The sequence below is a fragment of the Garra rufa genome, chromosome 23 (genome assembly GCF_049309525.1).
Source record: "Garra rufa chromosome 23, GarRuf1.0, whole genome shotgun sequence".
Lineage (NCBI taxonomy): Eukaryota > Metazoa > Chordata > Actinopteri > Cypriniformes > Cyprinidae > Garra > Garra rufa.
The window spans coordinates 12,344,813-12,366,472 of record NC_133383.1 but is presented as its reverse complement, the minus strand read 5'-3'; the positions used below and the strand labels follow the sequence as shown (position 1 = coordinate 12,366,472).

At 38.4% G+C, this 21,660-nt stretch overlaps 1 long non-coding RNA gene across 1 annotated transcript in view; it reads left to right on the top strand.

The window, feature by feature from the left end:
- The window catches only part of LOC141299287 (uncharacterized), a 58,819-nt gene extending 37,500 nt beyond the window's left edge, over positions 1-21,319 (top strand). Inside the window, exons 2-3 of the long non-coding RNA XR_012341748.1 lie at positions 792-845; positions 20,619-21,319. This is a non-coding gene — a long non-coding RNA (uncharacterized lncRNA). The remainder of the gene's footprint in view (positions 1-791; positions 846-20,618) is intronic.
- Positions 21,320-21,660: the final 341 nt, after the last annotated feature.

Below are 21,660 nucleotides of genomic sequence, written 5' to 3'. Positions count from 1 at the left end.
ACAGCGTGGGCCACCATATTCGTGCATGCAATCGAAGCATGAATACTACAAACACAGTATAACGCCTGACAGGACAGGTACATTCGTTTGTACTGACATATGCCCTGATAACACCTCATCTGACTACGGTTGTTCTACCGAAGCTCGTCATCTCTACCTTTCCCGCAATCGTTTAACTAGCGCCTGCAGCTGAGGTAAAGTGGAGTGCGCATCTGAAAAGTCTCATGTTTGATGTGGTTGTGAAGACGTTCTGTGACTAAATAAACTTGCCTCTAGTCAAGAAAAAAGAGACAGAAGCAGCAGTTGTAAGTGGGGTGTCTCTAACCCCACCCCTGCGTTAACTACATTAAATATTTTTAACATGTTAAACTGGAAAAAATAATCACCTGCGTTAACACGCTAATTTTGACAGCACCTCGACAAAATGATACAATACTTTATTGATCTTCTACAGGAAATTACATTTTCACGGCAGCTTTAACACACAAAAACACAACACCACACATAACAAACAAGTCATTTCAAAAGCTTGAGAATACCTTTTACTTTTAAATTCAAATTTTAAACACTTTTCTACATCCAGCATTCTTGCCGAATAAAATAAAGTCCCTGCCTATCTTTTTTTTTCATTATATATCCTGTTTGACTCAGAAATGGCACATCTTGCAAGCAAACCTAATTGTGAACGACATTTCATTTAATTTGTTTTCCACACAATGCTGAATTACATTTGCTATAGATTTTTACCTGTGAAGATGTTTCCTGACGTTCTGATTTCTTTCTCTTCACAGCACACAAAAAAGGCAAGAGCAGATATGGATACATCTCCACTGAAACTCGACCAGGTCAGTAGAAGATGTTTTTGTCTCTTCTCCTCCTTTCTATATTTACAGTGACTCCGTGACAGTGTTTTGTTCATGCAGCGAGGAATGTTTCTGTGGTTTATCTGATCTGATAGCTCATCCACAAAGTCTCGGAGACATGAGTATGACCTAGGATTGGGTTTCATATGAAGCTCTGACCACTTGTCACAAACCCGTAGATCCGATCTTGTGGCGTAATCGGCAACCCAAGCTCGATTCTGTGGGTCTCTGTCACTGTGGTGAATTCATCGCACTCTTTGAACTCGCTACGCAAGTGGTTCTTAAACTTTTTTTTTTTTAGGTGGTGGACCACAACATAAAAGCCATCAAGTTTAGTAGTGCACAAATGACCTTATTTTATAAGGATAGTCCTTAATTACATAATTTTGTCAGACTGCTGTTTTGTTCTTATTTCGTTGAAATAAATTAGACTTTGTTTGCTAAAAATTAGTGTACATTTGCGCACTTTACGCAATGAGACAACAGATACATAATTATCCAAGTGTAATGGGTTGATTAAGCAGTCGATAAATTCAATTTTGGTGCTTTTTATCAATTATAATCCTGTCTTATCTATTTTATTTGTTTAATGAGCCAATCAAATCATGGAGCAGTTTGAGAACCGCTGCTGAAATTTATTGAGTGCATCAAATCATTGATGAAAAAAAAAGACGTTTTTTCTCTGAAAGGCCAGAAGTTGTTTTGCTCCAGGAGGTCCAGAGGAACGTCAGTGTGGACGTGTGCATCCAGGCTGAGGTAGTAGGTTGTATGGTTTCGAATGACACCATGGGAGTTAACTGTACAACCTTCTAGCTTTCCTTGGAGTACACTCATTTCATCAAGCAAGACTTGTTTTCACAAAGTAGGAATTTTCAATGGCATCCATTGGATCTCTTATTATGGAATATGTTTGCTTTTTCCATCTTCAAATACATGAAGTCAAGAGATAGATATTGGCTTGTTGGATTTCAGTGCAGTAACACACAGAGGATTCGGAATAATACAGATAATTGATGTTTCCTGTTCCTTCAGGGTGGACAGGCTGCCAGTTTCATTGTCATACTCTGTGTTGTGCATATCTGCTTTTGGACAGAAGACACGCAGCATATTTTTAGTAATATAATACAGCATCACTAAAACGACAGCAGGAACCACCACAGAAATCACCCAGTCTCCCTTTCAGCTGACAGAGTGCGATGTCAAATTGTCTTGTGTTTTGTCACCACTGCTGCATATCAGCCTGTTTTCCCCTGAGATGTTTGTGATGGCTGTTATAATCAGACAGCATCAGATATTTGGGATAAAAACGAAGGGAATGGTCATTGACTGTTTATCTAAATATTTTTTATCTTTAATATTTTAGCAACACGGCTTTAATTAGTGTGTTGACAGCATGCTGTGCTGCAGCTCTTTGAATGAAACACCCTCTATGAAAAGTTGCGTGTCTGATTCTTTCTCTTTGAAATATTACATACACATTAATTGTTCAGACAGCACAATAATAGTTGATTTTGAAAATGTAGTTCTGGATAACCCTAAAAAGCAGTAAACCTGCACATAAATCAATCATCATTTAGAGAACAAATAGTTCTTTGGGTGATATATAACTTGAGATTTCGGTTGTTAGCATGAGAAATTAATTTCCTGTGATCTGTGATCCGGTATCTCGTCAGCTTCTAGATGCATTTCTGTGGCCCTACTAAAGACCCTGACATCCAAGTTTTATTTTGCCCCCTGAATTGTTGAGGATTAAAGGGATTTTCAGAGGCCCAGGCCATAAACAGAGTGTGAAATGGAATATCTTTACTGTAGCGTGCAGCACCAGTGTTGTTAGCTTCTGAATCTAGTGGCGTTTGTAATAATCAGCACTGATGTCACTTCCTGTGAGAGTTGGTCAAGTAGTTAATGTGGGATATATTTGGACTATTAGCTCACTACTTCCTAAATACTGTACAGTGTATAATGCATAATGAATATTTTTTTAATAGGAAGGGAAAGTGTAAAATTCCTAAAAAATTATGCATTTTTATGAACATCATGCTGGATGTTAATTCAGCAAGTTGCATTCTGTAACACATTTAGATGTTTTGCATTTTTAAAGTGAGATTTGTATAGCACTTTATATTTTATATACAGTCAAACCAAAATTTATTTAGACACCTAAAGCATTTCTCACATTACCAGTTTATTCACTGTAGTTTAGGAAATTGTAATAAAATATGACAAGAATTCAGAGTTAAACTGTGTCAGAACAAATTCACCTTGATAATGTCAGATAACTTTGACAATATACACAACTATCAATACTTTGTTGACCAATTACCAAGCAATGCTTAATTTTGTTCAGTCTGAACAAAAAAAGAAAAACACTTCAGCAAAAAACATGGTCAGAAGAATTTTTGTGTATAATATTTCACAGTTTACTTCATTTTGCATTTAAGATTTTTTTAAAAGATTTTATTTTAGACCCTTTGGCCACCCAGAAATGCTAAATATTGCAGCAGAACTTACCTCTGATTCATCCATCTTGGTGGAAATGAAAGGTCAAGTCAAGCACATTGCTTTATGGCATACAAAAGTGCACTCTGTAATATGTTGTATACTGCTCATTTGTGAACACTGCAGTAGGTCATCTGGCTATTTTATATTGAATACAGAATATTGAATATTGAATATACACTGTGCACTCTGTATATTTTATATACTCAGATATACTAGGAGCAGCATGTTAGTATGCTGTTACAAATATAGTCATAGTTAAGATTTCAGGCTAAGTGGTTCCAGAGCTGTTGCAATCCTAGTTTAACACTCTTTAGACACTAATGTTCAAAAGTTTGGGGTCGTAAGATTATTTTATTGTTAAAAGAAGTTTCTTATATGTCTTTTATTCACTAAGAATGCAATTATTTGGTCAAAAGTATAGCAAATATTCTAAAAATATTATTAAAATGTTAAGACTTTTCTATGTTAATATATTTTCTAATGAAATTTATTAAGTCTTCAGTGTCACATGATCCTTCAGAAATCATTCTAAAATGTTGATTTGCAGTTCATGTTTTTGTGGAAATGGTGATACATTTTTTCAGGACGAATAAATTCAAAAGCACAGCATTATTAAAATGACAACTTAGCAATTTCTTAAAAACTTACTGATCCCAAACTTTTGAATGGTGTCTAGTCTTAGACTAGATAACATTACTCTAAAGTTCATTTGTGATCCTGGATCACAAAACCAGTCATAATAGCACGGGTATATTTGTAGCAGTAGCCAACAATACATTGTATCGGTCAAAATGATTCTTTTATGCCAAAAACCATTAGGATATTAAGTAAACTAAATTTTAAGTAAATTTCCTACCGTAAATATATAAAAACTTTTATTAGTAATATGCATTGCTAAGAACTTCATTTGGACAACTTAAAAAACTTTAAAAAAAAAAAAGAAAAATTGACTGGTTGACTTATGACTGGTTTTGTGTTCCGGGTTCCAGTTCTTATCGATTCCTAATTCCGATTCCAGTAAGATTTTAAAAATCCATTAAAAAGTTTTAAGTCAAACATTTAGATGTCATATTTATTCTGCCTTTTGCCTACAGTTTTACCAAAAAATACCACAGAAAAAAACAATAGATTGCTTTAAATTAAACATTAAATTGTTAAAGACAAGTAATAAAATAGGAACAAACCAAACCATTACTAAATCAATAAAACTGAACAAATGTCAGGTACAGAAATTGAAATCAAAAGTTTAAAAACACTGCATAGTTTTCTTTTCATAAATAATATATTGATTAATCCTCATTAAATTTACGAAAGATATTCAGTCAGTCAGTGATTTTCTCTTGTTCTTTAAAATTAATGACAGGCGGCACGTTTATTAGACGACTGTCTCTTTAACAGCGAACACAGATCTAAAAATACTGTTACACATGCGTTTTCTTTCTTATCTGTTTATGTTCACTTAAGACAAAAAACGCTGTGTTTATGATAATACTGACATATTTCGTGCATACCGGTCAATAAATGTGAAAGAGAAGTCAGTTCCTGACCGGAACAACCTTTTCTGCAGTGGAAATACACAGAACTGTTTGAGTGCAAGTTCTTTTCCTTCCTGCACTTAATAAGTTTAAAAATCACATTAAAATGCAAACGTGGGAATCGTTAAACGGAATCGAAGTGCATGTCTTATTGAATACCCGGTTATTGAAAATTTCGATATCCAACCCTACTAGGGTCACATTTGTATGTCGTCTTTTGAGCATCTTTAAGACGTTGATTGTCTATATGTGTCTTAGATAACTCAGTATTCTTGGAATTTGATGAATCCAGCAGATCAGCATTTGAAAACTCCTTGTTTGGGAATGTTAACAAGCTAAAAGCAGTGCTTTTAAATGCATTATTGAGTATCTGGCATGTCTATGGCATTCAAAACCCAAGAAAAGGTTTTCTTCTGCAGCATGCTTCCAGAATTTAGGTTTATAAGCTTTTGTTCTCATTTTTCAGTGGCGTGTTGCAGCTATGCACTTAACAGCCTCATATGTCTGCCCGGCATCTTGTGTTGGTGGGTCTCCAGCGTGAACGCCTGCAGTCTGTGAGGCCCAGTGTTCATGAAGTATTTTAGTCTGGCCTGAAAGCGTCTGTAAGCACACATAGGCCCCACAGCAACGCAGCCAACATGGTGAAAGGGACTTAACTGCTATCAATTAAGCACAGACAAATGAGCAGTGAAATAAACAAGGATTCAATGGGCAAGCGTAAGAGTCTCCGTCATTGATTCCCCTCTCACACGACGACAGGGTTGGAACGGGCTTAATGCAGCCCCTCTAAAGCTTGAAAAGACGCGGCTCCTCTACCCAAGGCTTAAGTCCACTTCAGTCCCCTTTAGTCGGGTGTCAGCTGTCTTTCTCTGTCAGCCAAACCTTCATGCAGCTTACATCTGAATTCTGTTCAGGCTCGTAGGATTTAATTTATAGAAAACAGCAGTCAAAACTCTTAAAGGGATAGCTCACACAAAAATAAAAACTAATTTGCTTACCCTCATGTCATAAACTTTTATAGCAAAAGTGAGTGAGAACAAAGACTGTCAAGCTTAGAAAAAGTGCAAAAAATATTATAATCAATATGACTCTGAAATCATACAACATGCTTTATGTAATAAATAGAGTGAAATTCAAAGGAATAGTTCATCCAAAAATTAAAATCGTGTCATTTTTACTCCACCTGATGTCATTCTAAGCCTGTAAGACCTTCGTTCATCTTCAGAACACATATTAAGATATTCTTGATGAAATGCGAGAGTTTTCTGAAACTGCATAGACAGTAACGCAACTGACACTTTCAAGGCCCAGAAAGGTAGTAAGGACATTGTTAAAATAGTCCATGTGACATTAGTGGTTCAACTGTAATGTTATGAAGCTACAATCATATTTTTGTGCGCAAAGAATACAAAAATGGCTTTATTCAACTTCCGTGTCAGTCTTCAGTGCACGTTCATGACAGTACCACAACGCATGATACGATAAAAACAGTTTTGTGAACTAAATCATTTGAATTTGCCAAGATGTAGGACACATATTGAGATTTTCAGCAGTTAAGGAGTTTCTATTCTTCACACAAAACTATCATATGACTGTCAACCACTTCAATGTTTGATACTTTTTTGTTTCATTATAAAGCTTGACAGCCCCAGTCCTCATTCATTTTCATTATTTTCGAAAAGAATAGCCTGGATGTACTTCAAAATTGATATTTAGTGTTCCACCGACAAAAGAAATTCAATCAGGATTGGATCAACATGAAACTGAGGAAATAGTTTTCATTTTTGGGTGAAATAGCACACAGTATGTTGAATTGCAAAGAAAGCCTGTCGTTTTGTTTCCCACCATTTCCTGTTTAAACTGACAAAGGGAGTCGAGCTGCTTTCATTTTAGCAGGGATTTTTCCGCCTTCACCTCTGCTCTCGGATGACTCTTCCAGATGTAGCGGAGCAAACCCGGCTTGAAATCATGCTGGTTCAGCAAAACAGAGTCCAGCTGGCAAGCAAGTCGAGCTGCAACTCGTTGGTTACAGCTGTGCTTAGATTTATGTGATGGCTGAACAAATAAATTAGTGAATTTGATCGCGAGAAAGTTGAAGCTTTTGTTGCAGTGAGCAGTGGGTCCTCAGAAAGGCGAAGAACCGCAGTGTCCTGAAGGTTTTTCTTAGTCAACTCAACTGCTAAAGTGTTGAATTTACATTTTTATTTGAAGTTTCAACCAATATCCATAAACAGTGTGTTTACATGCACAGTCTTACACTGATCACACTCAGTAATTGGACAAAATGTAAGGTCCTGTATATGTCATAAAGGGATAGTTCACCCAAAAATGACAATTCTGTCATTAATTATTCACCCTTATGTCGTTTAAATTCCGTAAGACCTTCGTTCATCTTCAAAACAGAAATTATAAAGTTTTGATGAAATCCGAGAGCTCTCTGGCCGTCCATAGACAGCAAAGGTCCTTCCACGTTCAAGGTCTAGAAAGGTACAGAGAAAGCAAGGGTCTTTCCATGTTCAAGGTCAAAAAAGGTACCAAGAACTTCAACAAAATATTCCGTGTGACATCAGTGGTTCAACCATAATTTTACGAAGCTACGAGAATACTTTTTGTGCACATAAAAAAAAACCTGAACCACTGATGTCACATGGAATATTTTGTCAAAGTTCTTGGTACCTTTTTTGACCTTGAACATGGAAAGACCCTTGCTTTCTACACTCTTAAAAATAAAGGTGCCATAGAAGAACCTTTTTTGTCTAAATGGTTCCATAAAGAACCCTTGACATCTGAAGAACCTTTCTGTTTCACAAAAGGTTCTTTGTGAGAGAGAAGGTTCTTCAGATTATAAAAAGGTACGAAAGAAATGGTTCTTTAAAGAACCTTTGAATGAATCGTTCTTTGGAACAAAAAATGGTTCTTCTATGGCATCGCTGTGAAGAACCTTTCAAAGCACCTTTATTTTTATAAGTGTATAGAGGGTCAGAGAGTTTTTGGATTTCATGAAAAGTATCTTAATTTGTGTTCTGAAGATGAACAAGGGTCTTACTGGTTTGTAACGACATGAGGGTGAGTAATTAATGACAGAATTTTCATTTTTGGGTCAGCTATCCTTTTAAAATGTTGCAGTAACAGAAACATAAATGATTTGACCAATACACCTAGATTTTGTTGATTCCATTTTACTCTGTATACACAGGCATTTATCACCATTCTGTCAGTTTATTCAGTGTGCAGATGTCTGTTTACAATATGGTGTCAAGATTGAGGAGAAACTGACAATTTATTGCGGAAGATCTTGTGTAAACATGGTTTTCTTGTGTTGTTGGGTTTTCTATAATGAGTCATTTTTTCATCACTGTCAGCGTTTTGCTGTGCAAACACACTAATCGGTAAACTTTATGGTCAAATCAGTTCTTAAGTGAACAAATGCGTACAAAATTAACGTATTGAAACATATTGAAATATTTAATTCACAGATTCCCTTAAAATAACATGAAGTGACATTTGCAATCCAGGGTTTGATTTTACTATTCAAAATGTGATTGTATCATGATACGTTAGGCTGTGATGTTTTTAGCTAGCATTAGTTTTTCAGTCTTACTTTGGTTAAAGGAATAGTTCACCCAAAAATGAAAATTCTGTCATTGTTTACTCGCCCTCATGTCCTTCCAAACCCTTAAGACCTTTGTTCATCTTCAGAACACAAATTAAGATATTTTTGATGACATCCAAAAGCTTTCTGACCCTGCATAGACAGCAACACAACTGACACATTTAAGGGCACAGAAAGGTAGTAAGGACATCGATAAAATTGTTAATGTGACTTAAGTAATTCAACTGTAATATTATGAAGCTACAAGAATACTGTTTGTGTGCAAAGAAAACAAAAATAACAACTTTATTCAACAATTCTTCTCCAAGTCACCGTCCTCCACCATTATCAAGAGTTACATAGCGCAAAAAGTATTCTTGTAGCTTCATAAAATTATGATTGAACTACTAACGTCACGTTGACTGTTTTACTGTTGTCCTTACTATGTTTCTGGGCCTAGGACGATTTCAGTTATGCTGCTGTCTATGAAGGGTCAGAAAGCTCTCGGATTTCATCAAAAATATCTTAATTTGTGTTCTAAAGATGAGATCTTGCGGGTTTGAAATGACATGAGGATGAGTAATTAATGACAGAATTTTCATTTTTGGGTGAACTGTCCCTTTAAATCAGCAGGAAAGAGAAGTCCAAATTTAATACGTTTTGATAAAACACTTTGATCAAACACTGTGTAGTTCAGAAATAATGCACTGATGCACAATAACGAAGATAAATCAGTTCAAGTCGTCTTTGAATTCACTGTTATCAAAGACAGAATGTCTTTTGTCATCCACTTCTGCCTGATTCTTCCAGACGTGTGACCAAACCCTACTCATTGATTCTGATTAGAAGGTCTGCGATTGGCCGTCTAGCCTTTTGCCCCCTGTACACGAGAGCGAAGCGCTGATGAACATGACCTACTGGTCCCAGACCACTGTCGACCTTAACAGGGCCACAGCTGCATCAGGAGCCGCCAGACGTTACCGTGGTGATGAGGTGCTGAGATTTATGACAGATGAATAAGAGTAATCTAAGCGTAGCAGACAGAGGTGCTATTGATCTGTCTGGAGTCAGGGCCGCTGCTGCTGCTGATGACACTTTTTCCAGTCGATACGCATTTGACCTCTGACCCTGCATGAGAGATCAATGAGTTCGATTCGGAGGGGCGGGGCCTGCACGCTCAGCCGCCAGCCAGTCAGACATGATGTTATAGCGGTTAAAGACCTGCGTTCAGCAGACCTGAACGCTGTGTGTCTGTGCACTCAGATGGTCTCTGTAAGGTTCTCTTATGCTTGTAAGATGTTGATGGAACTACCTTCAAAACTATTTTGAATTATTCTGAATTATTCCCACATGTTAAAGGCATAGCTCACCCAAAATTGAAAATTCTCTGATTAATTATTTATCCTCATGTCGTTCCAAACTCGTAAGACCTTTGTTCATCTTTGGAACACAAATGGAACTTTTTTTTAACATAGGCTTATTGGAAATACATGCCTCTATAAACATTTCTGCAAAACTAAAAAAAACATACCTATATGCATCAATCACTGCAGTTTCCAGTTGAAATGAACACTAGAGGCAGTAAAACTCCAACAACTTTTATTCCTTTTCAAGTACGATTTACACCACAGTTTTAATTAATAAAGTCTAATTTTCACACAATTACTTGCAGAATATTATATTATGGCTTCAAAACCATTTTAACATCCTGCGTGATTTGAAAACTGTTATTTTTAAATGTTGTGGTCACATAGAGCTTCATATGCATTAGGGTTGGGCGATGTCGACCAATTTGGCATCGTACGATGTCTAATGTGAAACATCGCGATGGACAATGGCATCGTCTGCGGGGGGCGGGGGTGAGGGATGGTTGTTGTTAAATAATTTATTCATAACGAATTAATTAATTGTATCCTACCATGTCCACGAGTGCTTAATTTGAGCCGGATCCTGTTCTGGAAAATGTCCGATTTTGGATTTTTGCGTTCCGGTATTTGTTTTTAAAGATCCGGAATTAACAAGTGCATTAGATCATGACAGTGCGTGCGTGCAGACGAGACAAGATCAAGCGCGGGTTTATGCATTTGGAGGATGCGGGGGCGGGGCGGAGGATCGCGATGCAGGCTCAGCATCGTGATGTCTTTTGGCCATCAGCGATGGACGATGGCATCGTCTATCGACCCAACCCTAATATGCATAAGTTTTGCAATTCAGTAGGTTTGCTTTGTAGCTCACATGACTGCACTCATTGCATTTAAAAAGTTAAAGAGCTCCTGTACGAACCCCGTTGCACTACGGTTCGACAAAACAGCTGAAATCTGCACAAGAAAGTTAAAACAGCACAGCTGCATCAACAAATCCGTTTTTATATCACTTTTGCATTTGTTAAGACTGTCGTTTAGGTTTAGGGTTGGGTTTGGTGTAGGGGATATTTCCAAAACGATAGAGCATTAACCTTTAGCGACACTTCCCAGATATTTGAATTCTGAACAGCCACAATATGTACTTTAAGCAACCTAATGAAAACACAGCAATGCATGCCTGTACCAACGTAATAAAAATGTGCCACAGTCCTGTATTGAATGTGTGTTTTAAAGGAAAGGAAAGGACATGTGGCCAAGTATGGTGACACATACACACACCCGGAGCAGTGGGCAGCCATATTGCTATTGCCCAGGGAGCAGTTGGGGGTTCAGTGCCTTGCTCAAGGGACTGACCCCAGTCGTGGTGTTGAGGTTGAAGAGAGCACTGTACATTCACTCCCCCCACCTACAATCCCTGCTGGACTTGAGACTTGAACCCGCAACCTTCAGGTTACAAGTCCGACTCTCTAACCATTTAGTGCCACTCTCTGGACATTTCACTTTTCAAATTGTTGTGAAACATGCAGTAAGGTACATAATTACGGTATTCGAGAAATGTATATAGAGGCATGTATTTCCAATGAGCCTGGGTTGGATATTTTGATTAAAATCTGAGAGGTTTCTGACCCTGCATAGACAGCAGTGCAACTGATAAGGTCCAGAAAGGTAGTAAGCACATCAATAAAATAGTCCATGTGACATCAGTGGTTCAACCTTGAACAAAAAACATGTGTCGAAAACTGACAGGGAAGAGAAGAAGTTGTCGAATAAAGTCAGTATTTTTGTTTTGTTTTTTGCACAAAAAAAAGTATTCTCATAACTTTATAAAATTACGGTTGAACCACTGATGTCACATGGACTATTTTATCAATGTCCTTACTACCTTTCTGGGCCTTGTACGTGGTAGTTACTTTGCTGTCTATGCAGGTTCAGAAAGCTCTTAGGTTTCGTCAAAAATATCCTAATTTGTTTTTTGTAGATGAACGAAGGTCTTACAGGTTTAAAACCACTTGAGGGTGAGTAATGACAGAATTTATATTTTTGGGTGAACGATCCCTTTAATTATTATAGTTTGATGCGTAACTCATCCCACATTGTTTATGCTACAGATATGAATGATCTCAAATCACTTGGCATTTTGAGGAGATGCGCAGTTTTTTTTCTTTTCTAAGCAATCAGGCATACATTTTTAAACTGGTAGACACCAAAATAATTGAAAACAATGAATACACGTATCAAATAAAGGTACCTGAATCCTATAGCTTTCCTGTAGCTCAAGAAAGAGCAAGAACTGATAAAATGTGTACCCAAGTTGCTTTGGATAAAATCATCTGCAAAACATATCCATGTAAATTTAAATATAGACTTTTGGTTGGCTTTTTAGACTTCAACTAGTAAGCAACCACCTGAAACACCTTAGCAACACCCTGGCAGTCATCCAGAACTCATTAGCAACCACACCGAGGCATAGTAGAGATGAGATTTGCACAGGCAAACGCTACTCACGTTTTCTTCACAAAATGTAAAAATGTAGTAAAAAAAATGTTTGGCTGTGATTAAAGAGATCTACATCTTTAGAGTCTCATTTGTGTATTTGAGTCATTGTGTTTTAAAATGACTAGAACTGTGTTCCAGGATATGAGAAATAAGAGATTTCTGAGTGGGTCTGAAGGCTTGTAAAGTCACAGTTTAATTAGAGACGGACGTCGAACTCAATATGTTGCTCTTTGTGTAGTGGTTTATGGTGTTTTCCCTTCTTTCTAGCGTTCATTGTGTCTTTGTGTGTGTGCTGTCTGGTACTGTGCGGTGACAGCGCTGTGCTGATGGCCTGTGTGTGTGTGTGTGTGTATGTGTGTGTGTGTTGATTGATCACCATCATTCCCTTTCGGTCCCTGCTGATCCCACCAACCTTCCCCACACACACACAGACACACACAAACACACAGTTCTCCATCCTACAGTGTGATAGACTTGAACCTGTATGCTGCTCAGTCGTATCGACAAACCTGTGTTCAGACACTGCCCAAGATGGTGTGAGTTTAAACACTGAATCTATGTGGATTTGTGAGCTCTCCCTCTGTGTGTGTGTGTGTGTGTGTGTGTGTGTTTGGAGCTCTGCATTGCAGTAGAACAGACGTGGCGAGTTTGTGCATTAAGCTCGTAATCAATGATGTGTGCGGTGGGCAGTCAGCGCCCAGCACCCCTCTATGATGGGGTCACGACTCTCACACACCCCCCAGTGCAAGCACAGGGGTCAGAGGTCATTCAGGGCCACTGCCAGACAGATAAAGATGCGTCTGGTGCTCGGAGAGCCACACAGGGTGTGCACGTCGCCTTTGTAAAATTTTTGTTTAATATTTATCAGTCTTAGCAGTGCATATATTATCACTAATGCATGTTTTGTATATGTGACCCTGAACCACAAAACCAGTCTTAAGGGTCATTTTTTTAATTTACAGATCATCTGGAAGCTGAATAAATAAGCGTTCCATTAATGTTTGGTTTGGTAGGATAGGACAGTATTTGGCCGAGATACAACTATTTGAAAATCTGAAATCTGAGGGTGCAAAAAAATCAAAACATTGAGAAAATCACCTTTAAAGTTGTCCAAATGAAGTTCTTAGCAATGCATATTACTAATCAAAAAGTATGTTTTGATATATTTACAGTAGGAAATTTACAAAATATCTTCATGGAACTTTTACTTAATATCCTAATTATTTTTGGCATTGATAATTGTGACCAATACAATGTTATTTTGGCTATTGCTACAAATATACACGGCTACTTAAGACTTAAGGTTTTGTGGTCCAGGGTGGACTTGTTCATGGAATACAATGCATATGTCATTCAGTCCAATTTGCGTGAGAATGAACTAATAAACCGAATGTGTTGAATGTTTTTTACAAACTGTTTATGCAGAAATTTGTTATGCTAATGTCTCGAGAGGCCTATTATTTTTGATTCACATTGCACTTTCAATCAGCTGCATGATGATGGTTGTTTGCATTGGGTTTCACTCAGTTGTTTAACATCTTATTGTTTGTTTATATTGATGTTTTTATTGTTTAGTTACAATAGATTTGTTTCCATTTTGTTTAAATGACAGTTATTTTGTTTCATTTGCTTTTGTTTTTCTTTGTTTCGTCTCCTGCTACCGTTTGATTATTTAGATTCATCTCCTTGTTTTTTTTTTAATTGCCTTTGTTTTTTATTTGTTTCTTTCAGTTTAAATTTTCATTTGTTTATACGTTGTTGTTTCATCTTCTCATTGTTGTCTTTATTTTGCTGTTTCTCCTCCTCGTTTTGTTTAAATAGCTTTTTGTTATTTGATTTTTGATGTTTCATCTCCTTTTGTTTAGTTCAAATGGTCTTTTCTCCCATTTGTTTGATGTTTCGTCAGCTTGTTCCCCTTAAATTGTCATTGTTTCATTCATTTAGTTTCTTCATTTGATGAAAACGACTACGAATTGCTTTACTGTGGCGGTCAAACACTTTTCCGCAGCTTTGCCGGAGGGGTGGCGGATGACCCTCCTCAATCAGTTGTGGAAATGTTGTCACAATATTGTGACAGACAGATTGTCGTGTGGCTGCACAGAGCGCCGCGGAGAGCGAGACGCCATTTCTGGCTGCTGGCTGGCTGCGTTTTTTCGAGCCTTCGGAGAAAGTGAGGGATTGATCAGTGCAGAGGGGAAGTGGAGCTGAGATGAAGAGAGGGAGGGAGGGAGAGAGACGGAGGGGAGGGCGGGTGGGGGGGGTAGCGCTCTCGCTGCAGAATCTGCCGCTCGCTGGCACTCAGTCACACCGAGAGAGCGAGAGCGGGTCTCACAGACGGCCCAGGTACAGGTGCAGAGACGCCGGGACAGGTGTCCAGACCGGAGGAGGATGAGCGGGTGAGTGCGTGTCGCCAGCGCAAGGTGCGTGTCAGACTGACGAGTGTGAGGAGGGTGTCAGTGATGAGAGGATGTGCGGTGGTCCTGATGAAGATGATGTTGGTGACATCTCACTGTCTGAGGATGCTTTCCTTCCTCACTCTTTTTCTCTCTCTCTTTTTCCTTTCCCTTGAAGATAACAAAGTCGGCACAGGTTTGAAGGTAGACGTGTGTGTGTGTGTGTGTGTGTGTGTGTGTGTGTGTGTGTGTGTGTGTGTGTGTGTGTGTGTGTGTGTGTGAGGCACGTGGCGGCTGCTCTCATTTCCGGGAGTGTCCACACCGTCTGGTCCCTGAGGATGAACGATGCTTCTTGTTTGTGGGGGGAGGAGGAGTCTTCAAGGTGTGTATGTGTGCATCAGATGTGCGTTTGCATGTTTTGGCTGCCGTGTGCATTATTGGATTTGCTTGCAGTTAGTGTTGTGAGCTTGCATGATCCCATCTGCGCTCACAAAGTCACAAAAAAGACAACTTATTGCAAAAGCAGCGAGGGGGAATCGCAGGCACTGCGTCTGGGTGGGCGTGGGGTGGCCGTTTTTTTTTTTTTTTTTTTTTTGCTAGTTTAGCCCCAATGCCGGTTTACCGGCTCTTGAACGTGGCTGATGAATTGCCGCTACACGTTTTTCGCTGTAATGGAGTCAGTGGCGGGAGACGAGACGCAGACAGACACACACACACATACACACACAGACGTTCATGTCTGAAGCTGCAGTCAGAGGCCAGCGGTTCTGCTCACCAGAGATCCTGAGGATGAGAAACACAGGACAAAGAGAAAGACAGACAGAGAGAGACTGACCATCTGACTGGAGGCATTTCTCCACCAACAAAGGCTATGTCTGCTCCCTCGACGGACAGCTCCTGGTCCTGGTTTCCTCTTACCTGATTTTTTTTTTCGTCCGTCTGCTTTTGTGTGCATGCCATTCGGTGCATGATATACTTGTGCGCACCATAGGCCGAACGTTATTAGCAGAATATTGTTTGTTATGCTGGACGAAAAAGGACGTGAGCGTGCAATACTTTGTGTGTGTGTGTGTGTGTGTGTGTGTGTGTGTGTGTGCGCTTGTGTGAGTCACTAACCTGTGCGGACACCACTGCACTCCTCCTGGTCCCTGAGACCCTAACTTGTGAGCTTTGTGTGCTAAAAATCACAGGTTAAGCTCTTGGGACCTGGGCAGAGGGCAAAAGCACTCAATTCCCTGGCTTGTCCCGACTGAGACGGACGTGGGACGGATGTCTGTGAGAGATAAGAGAAACTGTGGACGAGAGAGAGGATGCGGCGCTGGCGTGTCTGAGAGATTGAATGTTCAATATGTTCACATGATGATGGTTTCTTCTGGTTTTTAAATAAAACTCGATCCTGTACGTCTGCTGAGGTGTTTTTTCTTTGGGGTGAGGGGCGCAGAGAGGGTCGTCATGCTAATCGCTCTGTCTGGCTGTCTGGTCGCCACTGCAGCTCATCTATAAATGACCTTTATCGCATCGGCGGCTGGAGGAAGGGCCGGGATTATCAATTATTCCCTGCGATTCACAATTCATTCTTACAGTAAAAAATCGTGAATCTTCTCTTAAATGAAGTTAAAACGTACAACCGTTTTTATAGTGACGCGCTTCGGAGAAGATCCCAGCACCTGCGCTTTTATAAAACAAGTCTGCTTGGCTCTATCCTCATGTAGCCACCAGATGTAATGTAATTTTTTGTTTAATCCAATAACGTAAAAACTGTCTGATGCATAGCCAAACAAGTCCATGTGAAAAAAAAAACAAACGACATATTGAACCAACATATGCTGACACCTTCATTTACACAAAACCGATTTCTATGAATAGACTTCATTACCTCTCGAAGACCAGACTTTGCTGTTGGCTCGCAGATTATTGCGTTTATAGGCACGGCACGCACGGGCGTCCATGTTTATACGGATCTCAATGTGTCGTCATGTTGTTTTGGAGCAGAAATGACATTGAACTCCAGACGGATGGTGGTTTTAGGGGTCCGGCTGGCACGGAGCTGTGGGCTCCTTCCTGTTTTAAAGATGTGAACTCATTAAGGCTAACGCCTGGCTTTGTTCTTTATCTCCCTGGAGTGTTTAACTTTTGAAAACCTAATTTTGCTAAATTACCCACATTAGAAATGTAGTTTCAAAACAATTGATTTCTCCCTATTGCTCTCTCTCTCTCTCTCTCTTTCTCTCTCGCCTTCTCTCTCTTTCTCTAATTATATTTTTCCCCTGCTTGGTTTCGTTCTGAACAATGGCGGATGCCAACTAATCAGGCTGGGTCTGTGCCACAAAGCTCCCAGCAACAGCTGAAGCTCTGCCATGCTCTGTGCATACCAAGCAGTCAGCCACGACCGGCGAGCGCCAGCCTGGTGCCCAACGCGGGGTCAGACAGTTTTATTAGGATCCGTCTGACACTCGGCACAGGCTGGCAGTGCCAACGCACAGATAAAATCTTGTGTGCTGCTCACACTATTCATCTGAGATAGCACATAAATACTCCCTCATCCCACACACACACACACACACACACACACACACACACACACACACACACACACAGACCATTTCATCAGCTAGATGAGAAAAGGAACAAAGACTTGGAACTAGCCAGGAACGAAGATTTTGTTTTTTAATAAACGGCCCGACTTTTGAATGGTCCAGCAAGCGTCAGGGTCTGATGTCTCAGCCTCACTGGCGGTTTCGTATTTACATTTTTGGCTGACAGCACTCTTTCATTTGTGTGTATCAGAGCAAAAAATGCTTAGTTTTCTGGCTGATAAGTCTTCAGGCGTCCAGAAAGATAGCCAGACAAATAAATATGCAAACAATGGATGAATTAATGCGAAATAGTTTAATATTATATACAACTTAACAAAATTATTTCTCTAAATTGCCTGGCTGTCAGATTAGCTAAAAATAAAACAGATGGGCTGAGATTACATTTATCAGGCCATAATGAAATGAATGACATATATAATTCAGTGCATAAACCTTGCTTAATTGACTTGTGCTTAAAAGAAAAGCAAATTTGTGACCCTGGACCACAAATTTAGTCGTAAGTAGCACGGGTATAAAATGATAGATTTTTCTTTTATACCAAAAATCATTAGGATATTATGTAAAGATCATGTTCCATGAAGATATTTTGTAAATTTCCTATCGTAAATCTATCAAAACTTCATTTTTGATTAGTAATATGCATTGCTAAGAACTTCATCTGAACAACTTTAAAGGCAATTTTCTCAATATTTAGATTTTTTTTGCAGCATTTCAAATCTCGGCCAGATATTGTCCTATCCTAGTAAACCATACATAAATGGAAAGCTTATTTATTTACCTTTTAAATGATGCATGAATCTCAATGTCAACAAATTGACCCTTATGACTGTTTTTGTGGTCCAGGGTCACATTTTAAAGTAAAATTATGTTGTTTTAGGCATATTTATTTTACTGGACAACAAGACAGAAATGTTGTTAAAGAAATTCAGCAGTAATCAAACATTTTAAAATATAAAACATACCTGATATCGAATCGTTTAGTTCGCACGAGAATCACGGAGTCGCGCCCTTGTTATAGACCGCAAGAAAGATTCCCTTAATAAATGTCAGGAGATAAAGAGCGGCCACTGAGGAATTAAAAGAGCCCGCTGATGGTGTGTGTGAGTGTGTGTGTTCTCGCTAACCGCATGCGGTTTAAATAAACTTAACATTTGTCTGGGATAAAGGTACTGAAAGTAGATTAAGCACTGAGAGCTCAGGCAGGAGAAACTGCAGGAGCTGGGTGAATTTACAGGATTACAGGAATCTTTCTTCCATTGCTTGTCAGGGATTGTTGTGGTGCATGTTATCAGTGCAGGTCAGGGGAAACAGTGGGTCCTTCTCACCGCTCACTGCAGGTACAAATAACAGGGGCAAACACAGAATGTCTGCACACATCCAGACAGAAAGAATGACGAATACTGGCACTTATGAGAACAAACGACTCTTGCACTTGTTTATATGCATACATATATTTTCCAATTCAAACTGTATATTTAAAGTCTAATTTAGTACTAAACAGGTATTGATAATCTGTGCTGTACATTAAATTTTAATTCCTAATTTCACTTTACAGATATAAAATGTTACATTTGAGATTTTGTAAACGCTGTTCCAGCCATCATATTGGTTATTGGCCATAACAAAAAGAATTTGTAAGTCATATTACTTGCACATTTTACGTATATAATAATCAGATTATTGTTAATAAATTTACTGTGTTAAACAAAGCGTCATTCATCATTCTTTGTTGTCACCCTTTTATTAAAGCTATAAGCCACAGGAGGCCATGTATTAGTCATTTTGTTATAGTCATATCATATTAAGATTATTGAAAATCATTTCACTCACTGTTTTGCACACTTCATGTTACTTTTAACTTTCACTGACTATTGGTATTGAGCTACATTTATAAGTGACTCTGCACCGTATATTTGTAGCAATAGCCAACAATACATTGTATGGGTCAAAATTATCGATTTTCTACCTTTTTCCACTGTAAACAACAGCATGGATTGCACGGAAAATGCACTACTGAATACGTTGTTCTGCTAATTTATGCTGTCTAAACCATGGAAAAAAACGTGTGGAAGCTGTTAAATCATATAGAGAAGGACTTAGTAAGCAGGAAAGGGCACAATAGGCGGTAAATATGCATACGAGCAGTATTAATTAAGATATTAGCCTAATATTTCACCTACCTGACTGGAAATGATGAGCAAATATTCATAAATATTCTTCAAGATTCTTGCCCTGGAAATCTTGGTTCAGTTTAGCCAACCACAAATGCCTTTTGTTCCTCAGACAGTTTTTTTTGCACTCCTCTCCTTGATTTGTTATAACTTTTGGCAGTCTATAGCAGTTCAAATGTTTTCCCGGTTTGACTGATTAGTACATCCCATAACATGACAATAATTGATCATTTTCAGCAGCAGTAATCAGCAAAATATGCAAGTTTTGTTCAGTTCAGTGGCATTGTTTACGTTCATTGCCGCCAATATGGCCGATTGATGAAGCATTGTGAAAACACTCTATAAAAACTCTTTTGTCCAATGGAAAGGTCGTATGGATGTTAAAGGTTCTTCATGAAACCATCAACACCAATACATCTTTATTTGTGAGAGTGTAGAACCAGCTGTTTTGTATGTTTGTGTTGTTTTGATGGCTAAATCAGCTTTGTGTGATGTAGCCGAAATCTCAAAATGTGCTTTGATGTTTCAGATTGGTCCTTTGTTATTTTCACCAAACGTATTAAAACTGATTCTAAACTTTATAACATGTATCAAACATCAAAAAAGATGTTTTCCACATATTAAAGAGGTACAAATGATTGTTTAGTTGATAACAATCATATTTGAACAAAGTGCGTGTCTACTTTGTGATCCAAGGGTTAAAGCTTTGATCTGTCTGCTGAGGTTTGATTAGGTCAGACACAGATATTGCAAGAATTTGAAGGGAAAGTAATTTAGAAAATGTCATTATTTTTATACGTACGGTACATCTCTGGGACCCCGAACGTAAAGAAAGCAAATCAATCTCAGCAGAGAGTAATGGCCCATAATTGGCGTGCATCAGTGTAGAGGACGTATCTCCACACGGCCCGTCACTCTTCAAGTCTTTCCTCCCCGATTCATCCTGCCCTGTGTACCCTGTGACCGCCTGCCTTTCTCTGTGATGTCTGCAGTACTGCTGTGGAGGCGTTGCCAAGGAAACGCGGTATCTGGCTGGCAGCGTGCTGGAGTTATTGAACCACAACTGGCTTTTTGCTTTAGAGGATAATTAGCTTCTGTCTCACAGGTTTCTCTCAGCCGATGGGACTCCAGTGGAACCCGCGGCTGCTCTGAGCGTCTTCCTCCAGTCGGAGCTTTTAACCCGTCGGATGGCGGTTAGCGGTGGCCGCAGGTGCTCCCGTTACCTGCACGAAAAGCTGCGTGAGCACTCCAGCAATCCTCAAACACACACACACACACACACACACACACACACACACACACACACGCACACACACAATACCCAGACATCTTTTTGTTCTTCAACACACAGTGAGCTCTGGCAGAGATATAAACCTGTCTGTATCCTAAAATGAACTGTCTCTCTTTGTCTCTCTCTCACCAAAAAAAGTAGTGACTGTTGTGAATGATTGTCCAGAATATTATCTCAGATTGAGTTGATGTTGTTTTGAATGAACTGATATAATTGTATTTTTTTTAGCTTGCAGTTTCACTTGATATGGTTATACACATTCTTACTAAGTCTTACTAAGATGTGCCATACAATGATACCATTTTTCAAAACACGCTAACTGGAAAATAATTTCAATATGTTTGTATTATTTTCCATTTTAAAAAAAACGGAAAAAGATAAATGTACTTCTACTCGCAGGAACAAAAGGTGCAAAAGTTGTCACTGAGTAGAATGGAAAGATCTTGAATTAAGTTACTGGCAAGTGTTTGGCTATATATATATATATATATATAAATTATAATAAAAATAATAATATAAATATATATACACACACATAACATCAAAATTATATATATACTTTATATATATATATATATATATATATATATATATATATATATATATATATTAGTATATTAAATAAAAAGATTTTGTATTTTTATATTTGTATTATAAAAATAATATTTGTATTATGTGTGTGTTTATAAATATATATAAATTATGTTTTAAGGATGTTTAGGTATTTTTACTGGAAAATAACACAAATGTATTAATTAAAAATAAATATTTTTTACATATTTTTCTCAATCTCTAACCCTTAATGTTTTTTTCACAGTGTGTACTGCAGAAATGAAGCTGTGTGTGTGTTTAAGTT